At 31.3% G+C, this 16,727-nt stretch overlaps 1 protein-coding gene and 1 long non-coding RNA gene across 6 annotated transcripts in view; one reads left to right on the top strand and one right to left on the bottom strand.

Moving 5' to 3' along the window:
* LOC134715564 (leucine zipper putative tumor suppressor 2 homolog) overlaps positions 1 to 16,727 on the bottom strand; it is a 456,927-nt gene that overhangs the window by 167,361 nt on the left and 272,839 nt on the right. The gene's annotated exons all lie outside the window — the stretch shown is intronic.
* Positions 520 to 9,313, top strand: LOC134714014 (uncharacterized). Of its 2 annotated transcripts, XR_010106464.1 has the most exons (4): positions 528 to 573; positions 2,767 to 2,957; positions 5,716 to 5,800; positions 7,062 to 9,313. It is a non-coding gene; the product is annotated as an uncharacterized LOC134714014 (long non-coding RNA). The 2 variants fall into 2 exon arrangements; XR_010106463.1 differs by lacking the exon at positions 2,767 to 2,957 and having other exon boundaries at positions 520 to 573.

Below are 16,727 nucleotides of genomic sequence, written 5' to 3'. Positions count from 1 at the left end.
CCCGGAACACACTTTTTTTTGTATTTGTTTCTTGCTTTTTGCTTATTATCTGAAACTGAGACTTTTATAACACAGTAGTCTCAGTCTGAAAAGGCGAGATGACTCACCGTTGCACACATCTTCACATAGAAGACCTTTAAGTTGAACCATATGTAAAAGACAAAGAAATAGCTCAAACAACATTTGAAAAGGGCACAACATGACCAATATATAATAAACTCAGTGATGATGACACTCTCAAACATACTGACACAAATCTAACAATTTCTTATCTAATATAACTTATCTTTTAATAACCCCCACTTATAGAGGAACCATATTTTCATATGTAGAACATGTGCTCTCTTTGTAAATAGTACTGCTTCTCCCTTTATCATTGGGCATCTAACCATAGTTACATGCTCAGCTCTACCTCCAAGTGCTCTCTATTTTACTATTATCCACACCGATATGTGTCCACACTTGTAGCGTTTAAAATAATAAAAAAATCGAAAAATACTCATTTCCATTCGGAACTTAGTTAGATACCACGATGCTGATGAAGAGGCGCGGTCATTATCCCCGGAACACATTGTAGGTTTTACCAAACATTTTTATTCTATCCTATTCTGAAAGATAAATTCCACATTTATAGGTATCAAGGATTTGTATAGTTAGACTAACTATACAAATCCTTGTAGGTATGAAACTTTTACAAGAAATTCAGGTACATTAATTAGGAGTAATACGGGGTTTCACTATTATATATAGCTAGTGGACTCTAGCTAGTGGAGAAGAAGAAAAAAATGTATAAAAATCAGTTTATCTATTTTAAAGTTTTGCCCCCTAAAATAGTCGATGGTTTTAGGAAGATAAAATACCACTAATAAACCTCTTTGTCTTCTTTATAAGGTCTCTTGGGGTCAATTTATACCTCAAATTTCCTCAAAATTTCAATCTATCAGGCCAATAAATAAAAGTATTGGGGTAACTTTCACTCATTTATGGTAGAAATGTTATAAGAAATGAGTAATTGAAGCATTTTAGCAGAATGAACAATCCATATAAAAGTTTACTGTCTCCAAGGAGGTTTCAATAAGTCCTGACGTAAAAATTTAATTTACGCCGCGTTCCAAAGAGCGACATAAAAGGCTTCTCTTTTAGTGAATAACTTGTCGTTACAAAATTAAAAATAATTTCATCTACTTATAACTATATATTTATATAAGTATTACCTAGGAAAATTTTATATCATAGCAAAATATAAGAAATAAGGAGAAAAGCCCACCCCCTCCAAAAAAATAAATATATGCACTTAGTATGGCTTTTTCTGTCAACTGAATATTCATGGTACGGTCCTATTTCAAGACAATTTTCTCATAAAATGTGGTTTGGAGACTCAATCCACTCAGAATATTTCATTTTTTGTATTTAAATATTTCACTTAAATAGCAAGAAATTTTAACACATCAGATTACTCACAAGGCCATAGGTGCATGTACAGCTTCCCATATTAGGTGTAATACCACCATTGATTTTCCCCTATTAGTCTTTGTTAAATTTGCACTTTTCAAAAAATTGTGCAGAATTTTATCTTTGTTTCAAATAAAGAAATACTTGGCATGAGTAAAGTTTTATCCTGTCCAGTTCTATAGATAAAGTTTCACATAACATTTCATTGCATATAAGAAAATAACCATCATTGGAAGTTAACCAATCAAATTTCTCCCCTTATTCTATCTGTGTACAAGGTTTAGTCACCATGTAACCTCAAGATTACAAAATTTTCTATAGAAATCACAAATAAAAAATAATGGTGTTTTGAAATACCAAAGACATATGTTTATGACACAGAAATAGTTTTACTGCAATAAAATGTAGGATTAATTACCTACAACGGTCAAATTCACGGGAATATTTTTATAGACCTACTTTCGTATGCAACCGGATGTGACTAACCATGATTTGGTGGTATTACACCTACAACATAGACACACTGTATATGTATTGCCTTCAACAATGAACAAAACTCATGCATAGTCAACTTAAAAAGGCCCTGAAATAACAAATATAAAACATTTTTTAAAGGAAAAAAACTAAGTTACTTGATTTTATGTACAAAACAAAGTAAATGAAAGAATAGATGTATAAAAAAACTTTTTAATATTTAACCAGGGTTGTTCATATGTCCAATATACATGTGTATATTGAATATGACAAAACAAAGATTTTTTTACAATACATGTACAAACAATCATGTATTTTAGATTTGATGACATTTGTACCTGTGATTTCCAAAATTTTATCTTTTCTAGTTTAATTATTGAGAGTTTATTTCCACCAAACCCAGATCTATACAAAAAGGCTGTTTATACCTTAAACATACATGAAAATCAGTAAAGCCACTTTAAAATCTGCTTTCTGATGAGAGTGTCAAGTAAGATAAAAGATGTACATGAGTGAACATGGTGAAAATAAAAATGAAATTATATTTTTTTTATATATATATTGGTGGATACCCCCATTTTAAAATGGCCTCCCATGAACACCAAGTATGTTTAAATTGATCATCCCTTAGGCCTAATAGACATCCCTAATAGAAAAAAAGCATATCTTTACTTCTTTCAAGCTTTATCTCAAAGGAAAAGATTGTTTTGTAAAAATTTACTCATTCAAATTTTTTGAAAACATTGTGTTTATACATTGTACATTAGTTCCACTACATCTCTTAGGAGTGATCTGGAAATTATAATTTTTATATATTGAAATCTTTATCATAAATTTCAGGTCAACCTTCTCATTTATATTGGCAGAATATATAATTACTATTAACTGACAAAAATTAAGGAACTGTTGTCAAAATGCATGGAGTCAAATTTGTTGGGCAAGGCACAGACATTCAGCTTAACATCAGAAAACCTCTGAATTCTTGGAACTGTTTATCACATGCACATTATCAACATGATCAAATCAGAAAGGTTTGAAAAATGTATATATTGTAAAAGACTTTAATTACACTTTTCAAAAAACATCTTATTACTTAAAATGATAGCAAGTATTGAAATGTTCCTGACTCACAATTATTATCATACCTCGTATCTTGAAAAGATAGGGCATTTATTGATGCACATGATTGTCAGTATGTTGTTTGTCCACCATTCAAAATTTTAGTTTTATGATGTTGACTAAATTATTACTTGACCAAATTTGATGAAATCTAAACACATCATTCTAGGACCTTAATAACCTAGCTACAGGTTGATTTTGATATTAATGGTTTTAACATATACTGTTCAAGAGTTTTCTCCCTTGTTTACTACTAGAGGTGGGTTTTGGCTTGTTTTTCCTGATGATAATAATGATCACCAAATCTTATTAAAGTTTGAACAATTGTCTTGTATAATATTATACTGGTCAAGTTTGATTATGATAACTTTGATGTTTATTGTTATCAAGAGTTATGACTAAATTATAATGCCCCTTATATAATTATCCACCTTGGAAGTTTTTTTAAAATCTCTTGCCAACTAATTTTAACTGAAATATCTTTATTTACCTGACAATTTGGATTTATTTTGCGTTTCTAGTTGATAATGCACCATTTGAAATTATTTTTTTCAATTTCATTATAATTTAACACAAGTGAGGAATCTTACCTTCAATTGTGATTTTGGTTTGTGGCAACTACAGTAAGAGTGTTTTTGCAACCAGGGGTACCTGTGATCACTTGATCACCTACATTGTAGACTTACAATTTCAAGTTTCTAATTAGAACTTTTATGAAATGGATAGAAAATTTATAGTTTTTTTAACATAGTTATATTCATGTACATTTACATTACCTACATTACCTATGAAATGTCAACAAAACAGAAACCAACAATATAATAAAAGTCCTTAATTTATGAAGTTCATGCATTCCACTTTAGTGATATTTGTGTTAGATATATATACGAGTCTAAATTGAAAACTACATTTCATATATATGAAGATAGTTTAGTTTTTGGAAAACCAGTTTAAATTTGAATTTTCAGACAAAACCAATTAAAATAGTAATGTAGCTAGTGAATAATAAAATATGAATACTAATAATATAGGATCAAAAAGTATTTAATGAATTGGCACGGCTTTAAATTTAGTATAGTGAATTCAACAACAACAAAAATACCACTTGTACAATATTCAGAGACATTTATTTGATGAAATTTAACCTTAAACTACAATGAACTAGTGTTTTGTGAAATTGAACACAATTGTATGTTAATTATGCTGTCAAGCATATATGCTAAAGAAAACTATCATATTGATTAAACTTAGTTATGAATCTTCAAATAATCCTTTCTTAATGATGTGACAGACATATTTATCACGTTCATTAAAAAAATCCTAGTTTTAATTATATATAGAGTATAGAGTATATATATAGATTCTTACATTGATACCAGTGGATTATCGGATTTATCCAATAGATAGTTAAATTATCAATTTTAAAGTCCGAGCCGCCTCGGCGAGGACTTTAAAATTTATAATTTAACTATCGAGATTGGATAAATCCCATAATCCACGAGTAACTATGTAAGAATCTGTTTCTCTAATGATTAAAAGACATTTTCTTTTTTTGATAACTGGAAATCATCCTTCGAGTGCCTTTCACATTGCACGAAGTGGTCAATTTCATTAACACCTGTTATCATATTTTGATTCATCCAGACAGCTAAAAAGGTCATGACCCTTTAAATCATCCAATGATCTTTTGAGATCACCAGCAACCACACGTTGATTAAATTTTTTTATACAATGGGTTCGGAAAGGGATAATTTTCCATAGAATTAGAGAAAAAATTTTATTCTGTAACTTACACCTGTATTCCAACTTTATTCTAGGCTTAAAGAATTTTCAGTTTCACTTGACAGGAGTGCAGGAAGATTTCAGCTATGATCACCACACATTACTGAGAAGAAGTTAAGACACAGCATGTGTTACATGCCTAAATTTTGTCCGTCTGAGATGAAATAGTGAAGAAAAGACAAGCCTCACTAGGAAATATGATATTGATCCACTTATGAAAAAGATTTTATTTTACTGTCCATTTAACGGCATGTGATTAGATATAGTCTTAACGGTACTTGAGATACCATGCCTTTATGTCTTCCACTACTATTAGGAGCTGTTGGGGGTGTATGATTAATGGAAGAAACCACCAATCACAACAAAACTAAAATGAAACTTATTTCTCTTATTTTTTTGTGTTTATTTATAGGTTATGATAAATAACTGCATATCTCAAAATTTTTTAAGTAAATCGTAACATTTAATCGTTTTCTAAAGTTGTATGTTTATTGATGGTAACAACTTAACATTATTTATGTAAACCAACTAATTTTTCATGGATAATTGATTTTGTGTAAAGCACTTTCCAGCTGACTTAGCACCAATTTATTCTTGTGATTTTCAACAAAAATAATATTTTTTTCTGTTAGAAAAGACCCCAATTTTAGTTATACCTGACTCATTTCAATTAAATGCCTTGGGTTTAACAATATCAAATTACCTAGTAAGACTGGCTTTTTCTTCCCTGCTTCACCTCTAACAGACAACATATGTGCCTTTTCTTTCTTTTAACTCACAAAAGTTTCAAAAGTAAAAGTTCTATAAAAATAAGTTAGCTAGTGTACAGTTTCGCAGATTTAGGATCTTCTTTAAATTATACATTAATTACACACTTTTTTATTACAGTGAGATAATTTCTATGATGAAAAGTGAGCTAGAAGTAAGGTGCAAACCATGAAAGTACCTGACAAGTGGACTTGTAAGATCTGGTGTAAGTGAACATTTGTGAATTGTTCAAGAAGCACATTAAAAGAAGTCAGTGAAGTTTTTGAAGATTTTCATGTTAATTTCAAGTCAATCCCTTTACAAATTTGTTTGCCTTAATTGATATATCCCCATTGATTAACATATAACTTGATACCAGTCAAAAAAACTAGTCACCTGAAATTGGATTGCCATCTGATCTTTTAACTTGTTGAAATAGTGTACATGGCTTTGTGCTTTGAACATTTAGTCCAATTAAAACTTTCAACAGATTGTCAACTATGCAGACAAGTGACAAATAACACAAAAATATTTTAACACCCTCAGCACTTTTAGAATACATGTATGAACAATATCAGAATTTTTGAAATTTATGTTATTTGTCCAATGATTTAACAAAAAATATAAGGAGGGTCAGTAGTTTGATTGATGTGAAATAAGCTATCAAATATCAGAATAACAACTGAAGAAAATGTAGAGAGTGAACAGACAATATAAGAAAATGCAGAGAACGCACAGACAATATAAGAAAATGTAGAGAACGCACAGACAATATAAGAAAATGTAGAGAACGCACAGACAATATAAGAAAATGTAGACAACGCACAGACAATATAAGAAAATGTAGAGAACGCACAGACAATATAAGAAAATGTAGAGAACGCACAGACAATATAAGAAAATGTAGAGAGTGAACAGACAATATAAGAAAATGTAGAGATTGCACAGACAATATAAGAAAATGTAGAGAACGCACAGACAATATAAGAAAATGTAGATAACGCACAGACAATATAAGAAAATGTAGAGAACGCACAGACAACTGAAGAAAATGTAGAGAGTGAACAGACAATATAAGAAAATGTAGAGAACGCACAGACAATATAAGAAAATGTAGAGAATGCACAGACAATATAAGATAATGTAGAGAACGCACAGACAATATAAGAAAATGTAGAGAACGCACAGACAATATAAGAAAATGTAGAGAACGTTCAGACAATATAAGAAAATGTAGAGAACGCACAGACAATATAAGAAAATTTAGAGAACGCACAGACAATATAAGAAAATATGTTGATTCACAGAAACAATTGTTGTATATCATGTAAATCATGTATATAGGATTAATAGGTCAAATATTAAGACTTCTAATTCTGGATACTATTTTTTTCCCCAGAAATCAGAGATGTATTGAATAGATTTTAAAGGACACTGTTAAATCAATGACACAAAATAATTTAATAGATGTTGTAATTTTTTTTCAGTATCTGACTTCATTGGAAGATGCAATTGAACAGTTTAATAAACCAGCTCAATCAAATCTAGATCATTGTTCCAATACTCCAGCAAAAAGATTTATCATTAAAATTCCAGGAAGTCACAGGAACAGATGTATTTTATGGTTTGATCCTAAACACTATCATCATTAATATGGGTTTAATATTATACCAGACTATTGAGTCTGAGGATGGAAAAGTTCTTTTCCTTACCGGTAGTTTTCTGTTAAAATGGAGAACCAAAATTATGAAAAGAAGCTTTTTTTCTGGCATGTGATAGTAATTATTTTATTGAAGTTGTATACTGGGTTTACCCTGCATCCATTTTCTTCTTGTCTCGTTTTTGGCTAATGCTTTAAGCTGTTTTCATGAATTTAATGAATTATTTATTTCTATTGAAATGAGCTACCTTTTGTTTAATAGAAATTTTAGATTTTCTTTTCCTAGCTATGGGGATTTTTTTTGTTAAAAAATAGGGTGATTTTCCTGTTTTTGGACAATAACTCATGAGTGCTTTGGGCAGTTTTCATGGAACTTTGATGATTGCGTTATTTCTTTTGAAGTGAGCTCCCTTTAGCTTTTTTTTCTTTATTTCTGATATGACATATAGGCGTTATGGAGTGTTATAAATGAGAGGCATATCATATGCTCATTGCACTGCTGTATATTTAACTAGTTCATTGTAAATTCTATTTCTCAAATAAGTTTTGTGTGTAACATCTTTTTTATTGTATTTTTTCTTTTAAGTTCCTCATCATGCTCATTTTTCTCTTTAATACCAAGTTAATATAAGTTTTTAACCAATTGTAACCTGTTGACTTTTTTTTTTAAACATCAATTATAGCATCAACTATATTTATTGTATATTCTAACTATTTGTTGTGATGTTTTTTTGTTGTTGTAAACTTTGAATTGTGAGAAACAATAAATGTCCCTTGTTTCATTGTGAATGTCACATGTTTTGTATCTTGAGTAGCAATCAGGTATTCTTAAAAGGAAACATTTATTTAATCTGAACCTCCAACCTCATTTAGAAACCAACTTTAATTTTATTTTCTGAAAATATTTAACCATATTTAAATTAATCCTACAAGTAGCAAGAGAGGCTTTAGGATTTTGTGAATGGAAAAGAAAACATTGTCTGGTATTGTAAGGACTCTTATGGGTACAATTTGTTTCCACATTTATGAAAATTATATCAAAGGTTTATACATGTATCAGCAATGTCTCATCCAAATATATCTGTTTTCAGTGATTGTGATGAATTTTATATTATATATCTGTTATCTGGGTTTTTTTTTAAATATGTATAACTACTGTTAATTCAGAAATTATTGCGTGCATTTATTATTGTGATTTTGTCAGTTTAAGACTCGAATACCATTTTGAGAAAAATCCTGTTTAAGTCATATAAAATATTTCAAATGCGAGTTTAAATTATTGCGTTTACAACTCTGTCACATTTTTCACAATAATAAAAACCTCGCATTTATTTCTGAATTTACAGTATCTAGTTTTCTTGTATGAAGCAAAATGTTATGTTATGTTGATTTCAGGGTTAATTATTTTAACTTTGATATTTAATATTTCACTATGAAATCAAAAAGACTTCACATATTTTTTTTTTTTTTTCATGTCAATTAAGTTAATAACAGTTTGGTTATTATTCCTAATACCCTAAGGCACACATGTATTGTGTGCAACAAGAGCAACACACTATAGTATACAAAATGATAAATTGGTCAATAAATATGACAAGAGAAGAAAAACGCAACCCTTTTATCACTGAGGGTGAAAAGAGTTTTTATAAGTATTTGTGAAATATGATCAGGGTAGTACTAGCATAGGACAAAATTTTCCAGATACATATTTGATGGGTAAAAACTCAATCAATACTTATAAGTGTCATTTTTTATGCTTCTGTCAAAAATGAGAAATATATTTATTGTTGCTTTAACATGTTTACGGGTATAATATGTGTTAGGATTATGTTTTCTATCGAAGATTTGGAAGTGATATTAAATGAGTATTTCTGATGGTATATATGCTTTGTAGAAATTAAATTTTTGCGCCTGTCCCAAGTCAGGAGCCTCTGGCCTTTGTTTGTCTTGTATTATTTTAATTTTAGTTTCTTGTGTACAATTTGGAAATTAGTATGGCGTTCATTATCACTGAACTAGTATATATTTGTTATGGGGCCAGCTGAAGGACGCCTCTGGGTGCGGGAATTTCTCGCTACATTGAAGACCTGTTGGTGACCTTCTGCTGTTGTTTTTTTATTTTATCGGGTTGTTGTCTCTTTGACACATTCCCCATTTCCATTCTCAATTTTATACTTTGTAGAAATTAAATATTTAGTTGCCTTTTTAATAAAACAATCATTTATTATTATGAAATGTTTGTGTTTGTTGCAAATCTCAAATGGTTTTAACAGCAAAAGCAGAACAGTAGTAAAAAAAACAAATTGACCACAGCAAGTCTTTTAGAAATTAAAGTAATAAGTAAAAAGCTGCATTGGTAATGATGTATATATAATGTTGTTGATTAAAATATATTGTATTTCCTTGATGTCATAAACAGTTTGTGTACAAGTGAAATACAATTTCCAGTTGCATTTGCAATCATAAAATAGTATGGCTATTGAAATGGTTTAAATGATAAATCAAAGTCTTTGATTCTTGGGATTATGAACAATGCTGGATCTTTCTGCACATTTAAAATTTGGACCCCATTTTAAGTTGGTCAATATTAAAGTCCAAAGGATCCAAATTGTTTGATTTCAACAAATATTTAATATGTGGGGTCCCTTAAGATTCTAAATCTCAAGTGAATTTAGGCATTGAATTTTTGGACCCAATTTTCAAATTAACTGGTCCATCATGAGGTCTCAAGGGTCCAAAATTGAAGATAAATGGACTTCACCAAAAATTGAATTCTTCGAATTGTTAGATATATTGAACTTAAACTTGTGTTTAGATTTGTGATTTTGGGTCAATTTTTCAACAATTGTTTTGTATATTGGGTCCATTTGATATGTTGAATTTTTTTGTGTAATTAGACTTTATAAACTTTATAAGATATCTTATAAACTTTATAAGATATCTTATATAGTTTATAAGATATCTTGTATAATTTATTAGTTATCTTATAGTTTATAAGATATATTATATAGTTCATGAGATATCTTACCGGGTATAAAGTTTATAAGATATATATTTATGAAAAAGAAGATGTGTTATGATTGCCAATGAGACAACTGTCCACAAGAGACCAAAATGACTTGGACATTAACAACCATAGGTCTTCAACAATGAGCAAAGCCCATACCACATAGTCAGCTATAAAAGGCCCCATATGATAATGTAAAACAATTCAAACGAGAAAACTAACGGCCTTATTTGTATAAAAAATTAAGAAAAACAAATATGAAACACAAAAACAATCTACAACCACTGAATTACAGGCTCCTGACTTGGGACAGGCACTTACTTGAATAATGCGGCGGGGTTAAACATGTTAGCGGGATTCCAACCATATTTTTTTTTATAAGATATCATCTATCTAAGTTTAGGAGATATCTTATATAGTTTACAATGTATATTATAGTTTATAAGATATCTCAAATAATTTTCTTTAAAAGATATCACATATATTCTATAAGTTATCTTATAAACAATATGATATATCTCATATTATACTTTAGAAGATATCTTATAAAGTATATTAGATATCTTGTAAACTATATAATATATTTTATATATTAATATATGAGATATTTTAGAAGATATCTTTTAAAATAGTCAAACGGTTTTCAATACCTATTGGTCAGTTTTAAGGTCCAACAGGTCCTAAATTAATTTTTGTATGATGAATACAAGGTGTTTTGTTATATGGTGAATCCAGAGACCTGTATTTTCTGCTGAATCTAACCATATATATTTATAGATAGATAGAATAAGAAAATAGACAGCTCTGTTCATGAGAAAAAATGACACAGTCATTAACAACTATAGGTCAATTTGCAGCTTTCAACAATGTAAAAAAAACATACTGAATAGTCGGCTATAAAAGGACATCAAATAACAAATGTAAAACAATTCTAATGAGAAAACTTATAGCCAATATATGTTAAAAATAATGAATGAAAAACAAATATGTAAAAACAGCAACAAACGACATCAATTGAATTAAAGGCTCCTGACTTGGGGACAGACACATACAAAATGTGACCGAGATAAACTAGTTGGATGGTGCAAAACCCTCTCCTAACATGGGACAGTGGTACAACAGCACAAAACAATGAATGATAAAATGCGCAACAAACAACAACCATTCAAAGGCTCCTTCCTGGCTTGGAACAGGCACATACTAGATTGTGGCGGGGTTAAACTAGTTTGAATGCTCCAACATTTCCCCTAACAAACTATATACAAATCAGTTGAGAATGTCTTAACTCAACAGATGGGTCAAAATAAACATATAGATTCTTAACAAAAACACAATGTTTCCAATTTCTAAATTCTTGGAACACACTCAGTCTGTGTCAGAAACCTATGCTGTGTAGAATATTTCAATCCCAATTCAAATTAAGAGAGCTGTATCAAGATTAAATAATGTGTATATTTTCCCCAACTGTTCAGTGTTCGATAAGGAACATTAATGTTCCATGTTTCAAAGAAGCAAAGTTGTTTGCAAAATATATGACATAACCAGTTTACTGTTTCTTAACGATACGTTGTCTTTTCGTGTATCTATTTACCAGCATTACCACCAGTCTAGTATACGCTAGATTGAGTGATTGTTAATTGCTTTAGTCTAGTGGCAAGAAAAATATGCGTACAATAGGTAGGTCTTGTAACTGCTAGATTCCGTCTATCTTAAAGACTGGACAGAAAACTTATTTTTTGGCATTCTATAAGATGGAATTATCTTGTCCTTTATTGGAACTTCTTTATAACTCAGGTGTATGAAGGTTATATATGGTCTATACCAAACGAACAACTTTGTCGCATGGAGTCTTTTTTTTTAGAGCCGTTTATTATCGAATTAATCTGATTCACTGTATGAAAACCATATCCATCGAAAAGCTCTGTTTCACTGGTAAACGAATGTTGTATAGGGCCTATGACCCGGCATTGAAAAACTCTTTTGATTGGAATATGAACGTTATAGAGCTTATAACCATCGAATAACGTTGTCTCATTAGTGTATGAACGTTGTATAGAGCTTATACTTATCGAATAACTCAGTCTCTTTGGTGTATGAACACTGTACAGGGTTTATACTTCTCAAATAACTCATTTACTCATCGAATAATTTTGTCTCTTTGGTGTATGAATGTTGTATAGAGGCTTTACCTAATGAATATCTCACGGTCTCATAGATGTATGAACACTATACAGGGTCATACTTCTCAAATAAGTGTCTTATTGGTGTATGAACGTTATATAGAGCCTAAACTTATCGACTATAGGTCACCGTACGGCCTTCAACAATGAACAAAGCCCATACCGCATAGTCAGCTGCTCATTGTTGAAGGCCATACGGTGACCTATGGTTGTTAATTTCTGTGGCATTTTGGACTCTTGTTGACAGTTGTCTCATTGGCTATAATACCACATCTTCTTTTTTATATACACCAATGAGGCATAGTTATTCGATATATAAAAACCCTATACAACGTTCATACACCCATGAGACGGTGCTATGGGTATGAACAATATACAGAGCATATACTTATCGAATAATAAAAGTAATGAAAGTATGCATTTAAATTTATGTTGTCTTTCAGTGTGTCTTATTACCTACATGGGCACGGTCTAGTAACCGCTAGATTGATTGCTGTTTGATTTACGTCAAGTAACAAATATTTCATTCATGTTCAGGACAAGACCATATTAACGATCACTGCTATAGTAAGGGTAACCGCTAGACTCTGTCTGTCCAACCGACTATTTACGTTCAGTGGCAAGTATTAATTGCATTCATGTTCAAATTAACAGCGAATACAATAGTAAGGCTTCTACTTGACGAAATGTTTTAGGGATTTTGTCTGCAACTTGGTATTAATATTGTGGCCAGTAAATAAGTACATCCGCCGTGCAGCCACTTAACTGTCCGCCTGTATACCTTTATATGTGTAAGTAATGTATCCGTATCACCATGTTACAAATATATTTTATAAACGATGGTGTCCGCCTGTTTCAATAATTTGTTATATACGAAATGGTGTCCGCCTGTTTCAATTATTTGTTATATACGAAATGGTGTCCGCCTGTTTCGATGATATATATGTTATAAGAAACAAATATGTCCGCCTGTATCCCTCGTTGTTTCTTTGTATATATTTTTTTATAATAGGAAATAGTCATTTATCCTCCTGTATACCTCTATTTCAATGATTTTGTTAAAACGGGTTTTTATAAAAAAAAAAATTAAAAAAATAACCATGTGACACCCCATGTCTGTTTCAATAATTTAAAAAAAGTCATTGAAGTTACTTGTATGAATGGTAAGAAAGTCTAAATTTACTTATCGGTCCTTTGCCAGTACTCAGTTTCATACCATATATAAGATAGTATCTAAGAACCACAGACAATACTCAAAGACTATTATTATCTATGAATCCCAAACAAAACTTACTAACTGTATGCCAGAACCACAGACAATAATTACAGACTGAACGTAAGTACCACAGACAAAACTTACAGACAGCACAGACTATACAGTACTTGGAACTGTATCTATTAAGAACCACTGACAAAACTTACAGACTGTACGTAAGAAACACAGACAATACTTACATACAGTATCTACGAACCACATACATTACTTACAGACTGTCCTTAATAATTTTATTAACTATGCATTTGCATTCAGGTATCGCGGATCAAATTTATTCGTTCATAGTGTGTTAATAAACGTTTTTTGATGAGTATAGCCTTCCAATTGATATGTTATCGTGTGTTTTACTATGTTGTGATGTTATACTATTGTTTCAGAAAAGGGGAAAGGTTTGGTACCATTAAAAGGAATCTGACGTACAGTTGTTGTCCGGTTTCTTTATGTAATTTATACGTGTTTCTCGTTTCTCGTTTTTTATATAGATTAGACCGTTGGTTTTCCCGTTTTCAAGAATGGTTTTACACTAGTTATTTTGGGGCCCTTCATAGCTTGTTGTTCGGTGTGAGCCAATGCTCCGTAAATGAAGGCCGTACATTGACCTATAATGGTTTACTTTTATAAATTGTTATTTGGACGGAGAGTTGTCTCATTGGCACTCATACCACATCTTCCTATGTCTATTTATCTAAGAACCACATACATTACTTACAGACTGTATATAAGAACCACAGACAAAACTTACAGACTGTATATAAGAACCACAGACATTACTGCAGACTATTATTATCTATAAATCACACACAAAACTTACTGACTGTACGTAAGTACCACAGACAAAACTTACAAACAGCACATACTATACAGTACTTGGACTGTATATATTAAGAGCCACTGACAAAACTTACAGACTATACGTCAGAAACACAGACAAAACTGACAGACAGTTGACTGTATCTAAGAACCACAGACAAAACTCACAGACAGTTGACAGTATCTAAGAACCACATACAATACTTACAGACAGTTGACTGTATCCAAGAACCACAGACAATTAAAACTTACAGACAGTTGAGTGTATCTAAGAATCACAGACAATACTTACAGACTGTATCTAAGAACCACAGACAATACTTACAGACAGTATCTTAGAACCATGGACATTACTTACAGACTGTATCTAAGAACCACAGACAATACTTACAGACAGTATCTATAAGAACCACGGACATTACTTACATACTGTTCCTAAGAACCACGGACATTACTTACAAACTGTATATAAGAACCACAGACAATACTTACAGACTGTATATAAGAACCACAGACAATCCTTACAGACTGTATATAAAAACCACAGATAATACATACGGACTGTATTTAAGAACCACGGACATTTAATACTTACAGACTGTATATTATAACCACAGGCAATACTTAAAGACAGTATCTAAGAACCACAGACATTACTTTCAGACAGTTGACTGTATCTAAGAACCACATACAATACGTACAGCATGTATATAAGAACCACGGACATTACTTACAGACTGTATATAAGAACCACAACCATTACTTACAGACTGTATACAAGAACCACAGACAATACGTATACGGACTGTATTTAAGAACCACATACAATACTTACAGACAGTATCTAAGAACCACAGACATTATTTACAGACAGTTCCTAAGAACCACAAACAATACTTACAGACTGTATACAAGAACCACAGACAATACATACGGACTGTATTTAAGAAACCACATACAATACTTACAGACAGTATCTAAGAACCACAGACATTACTTACAGACAGTATCCAAGAACCACAGACAATACTTACAGACAGTATCTAAGAACCACAGACATTACTTACAGACTGTATATAAGAACCACATACAAGACTTACGGACAGTATCTAAGAACCACATACAATACTTACGGACAGTATCTAAGAACCACAGACATTACTCACAGACAGTTGACAGTATCTAAGAACCACAGACAATACGTACAGCATGTATCTAAGAACCACAGACAATACTTGCAGACTGAATATAAGAACCACAAACATTACTTACAGACTGTATATAAGAACCACATACAAGACTTACGGACAGTTTCTAAGAACCACATACAATACTTACGGACAGTATCTAAGAACCACAGACATTACTCACAGACAGTTGACAGTATCTAAGAACCACAGACAATACGTACAGCATGTATCTAAGAACCACAGACAATACTTGCAGACTGAATATAAGAACCACAAACATTACTTACAGACTGTATATAAGAACCACATACAATACATACGGACTGTATTTAAGAACCACAGCCAATACTTACAGACAATATCTAGGAACAACAGACAATATTTACAGACTGTATCTAAGAACCACAGACATTACTTACAGACTGTGTATAAGAACCACATACAATACTTACGGACAGTATCTAAGAACCACAGACATTACTCACAGACAGTTGACAGTATCTAAGAACCACAGACAATACGTACAGCATGTATCTAAGAACCACAGACAATACTTGCAGACTGAATATAAGAACCACAAACATTACTTACAGACTGTATATAAGAACCACATACAAGACTTACGGACAGTATCTAAGAACCACATACAATACTTACGGACAGTATCTAAGAACCACAGACATTACTGACAGACAGTTGACAGTATCTAAGAACCACAGACAATACGTATATACAGCATGTATCTAAGAACCACAGAGTGCGACAATACTTGCAGACTGAATATAAGAACCACAAACATTACTTACAGACTGTATATAAGAACCACAGACAATACATACGGACTGTATTTAAGAACCACAGCCTATACTTACAGACAATATCTAGGAACAACAGACAATATTTACAGACTGTATCTCGGAACCACAGACAATACTTACAATATACATGTATGTAAGAATTTCAGACAAAGCATTATGCCATATCAGGGTTTGCCATGGGTAAATTATTTGAATTTGCAGTGCATTTGTCT

This window comes from Mytilus trossulus, chromosome 4 (assembly GCF_036588685.1).
Source record: "Mytilus trossulus isolate FHL-02 chromosome 4, PNRI_Mtr1.1.1.hap1, whole genome shotgun sequence".
Taxonomy (NCBI): domain Eukaryota; kingdom Metazoa; phylum Mollusca; class Bivalvia; order Mytilida; family Mytilidae; genus Mytilus; species Mytilus trossulus.
This window is presented reverse-complemented; position numbering and strand designations above follow the sequence as displayed.